We start from the raw sequence: 2442 nt of genomic DNA on the forward strand, positions 1-2442 counted from the left end.
TTCTCTTAGGACCAGGGTGGGCGTCATCCTGTACTCTGGGGGCATGAATAGAGCAAAAGGCAGAGGAAGGGCGACTTCTCTCCCTGCCTGACTGTGGATCTGGGACACTGATCTTCTCCTGCGCTCAGCACTCCAGTTCTCAGACCCTAAGACTTGAATGGAATCTGCACCATGGGCTCTCTGGCTGTCAGGACTTCAACTTACACCACCAGCTTTCCTGGGCCTCCATCTTACAAACAGCAGAAACTGGGATAATGAGACATATCATTGTCCATAACATGTGAGCCAATACTTTATAATAAATCTCTTTCTAGATGATAGGCAGATGGATGGATGGATAGGATGGAGAGACATAGATAGGTAGATACAGAGACACCAAGATAGAGGTATATCTCCTATTGGTTCTGTTTCTCTGGAGAACCCTAACTAGGACAGCACCTCTGCACTCAACGTGCCCACCCCACCACCCTTGGGGTGCAACTGGAGTTGGGGTTAGAGCTTCATGCCTGTGGTTCAGGTCTTGCTTCCCTGCTCACTGAGTCATCCAGCATGCAGGCAGGTATCCCTCTCTGTATTAGTTTCCAACGGCTGCTGTAACAACAGAACACAGACTCAATGGCTTAAACACCAGAAATTCAGGCTGTTACAGATCTGGAGTCCGGAAGTCCAGACTCAGGTGTGGGCAGGGCCGCGCACTCTCTGAAGGGCCAGGGAGGTGCCTGTTCCAGGCCTCGCTCCACCTTCCCGCGCCTGCTGGCTCCTCAACAGTGGCAGCATCACTCCGGTCTTCACACGGCCTTCTCAAAGGACAAAATTACAACAAATTTTGTTAAAGACCTCCACTGGCTTTACTGCAATTCCAGAATCAGGCCACAGGTTATTCCATAAAGTGGAACAAGTGTTCCGATGAGCTGAGCAGAGAAGTTTTAGCAGAGGATCTTTTAGACAGATAACGCTGAAGAAAGCAGAAACAAAGAACACAAAGTAGATTGGTCGTTTCAAGGTTACTTTCGACGGTGAGGACAGAAAGACAGAACAATAGAAAATAACTGACTAGCTAACATCAGATTACTTCAGGCTTTCTCTTTTGTGGAAGGATTAAAGCAGAGGGAACTTCACTATCATAGCTATTGAAGATTGAAACCAGCCTGTCTGGGAAATTGGCTGTTACCTCTTTGTCCTGACTTCTCGGAAGCTCAGACCAGACCACAACCTGAGTGACTTGGAACATGACAGGGGTAACTCAATTTTGACTTTCAGTCTGGTCTGTTGGGCCTAGTGGGGCTTAGTCTACAGCAATAGCTTCCTTTTTTTATTTAGCAGTGTTCTCCTCCTTTTTTTATTTAGCAGTGTTATCCCCGTGTTTATGTTTGTGTCCAAATTTCCCCTTTTTATAAGGACACCAGTCATATTGAATTAGGGTCACCCTCCTGACCTCATCTTAACTTGATCATCTGCAAAGACCCTATTTACAAAACACAGTCACATTCTGAAGTACTGGAAGTTAAGACCTCAACGTCTCTTCGGGGGAAATGATCCAACTCGTAAGTCACAAAAATGCATCAAGTGTATGAAGATGTTGACGGTCCAGGCAATACTGTCGTGACCTCTTCCTCAAGAATCTCCCCAGGGAGACCATGACACATAAATAGAAAATTATATGTATAGTCACAGATATATGTACATGGTGCCTATGCTGTATACACGGATAGATCTGCGATGACATATACACAGGAGGGGCTTGTGCCCTCTCTGGGAGGGTGAAGGGTGGTTTTGCAGAGAATGAAAACACCTGAGCTGATTTTCAAAGATGAAGCCATCTTCTGTAGCAGGAAAGAAGGGAAGGTGTTCTAGGCTGAAAAACCTGGATCTTTCCCTATAAGATGAAAGACGTAGAGCCTGTGACAGACACAGTGAGAGGATGAACAGGGGAACTGCAGGAAACCACTGAGCACTCCAGCAAGAGCAGCGTCCCAGCCATGCTATGGGCAGAGGTCCCACAGCAGCCCCTGTAACTGGAAGCGAGGAGGTCGAAAGGCAGCAACACCAAACAGCTCTTTAGGGTAGTTTGTTAATAAAGAAGGACGCTGGGAAAAGAAAGAAGCCTGAGGCTCCAAGCAGTGGTCATCGGACTCGATGCGGCTCAGCTGAGAAGACCTGAGGCAGGGGCTTAATCAGAGTACGGCCATGGTCTCATCCCAGTCCGTGTGCCCGTCTCCTCCTTGTGCCCATCCTGTTAGTGCGCGCTGGTTTCTGATGCCCTCGTCATGGTTGCCACAGAGTCGCCAGCAGCACCTAGGTGGCTGTCTCCCTGTTGGGGAAATAGAATAGTTTGGTCAGGGCCCTCGCCTCGGGTCCAGTTGGGTATGGTTCAGCATCCTTTGTAAGCAAAGTGTGTGTGTGTGTGTGTGTGTGTGTGTGTGTGTGTGTGTGTGTGTGTGG

The sequence above is a fragment of the Galeopterus variegatus genome, unplaced genomic scaffold (genome assembly GCF_000696425.1).
Source record: "Galeopterus variegatus unplaced genomic scaffold, G_variegatus-3.0.2 Scaffold7066, whole genome shotgun sequence".
Lineage (NCBI taxonomy): Eukaryota > Metazoa > Chordata > Mammalia > Dermoptera > Cynocephalidae > Galeopterus > Galeopterus variegatus.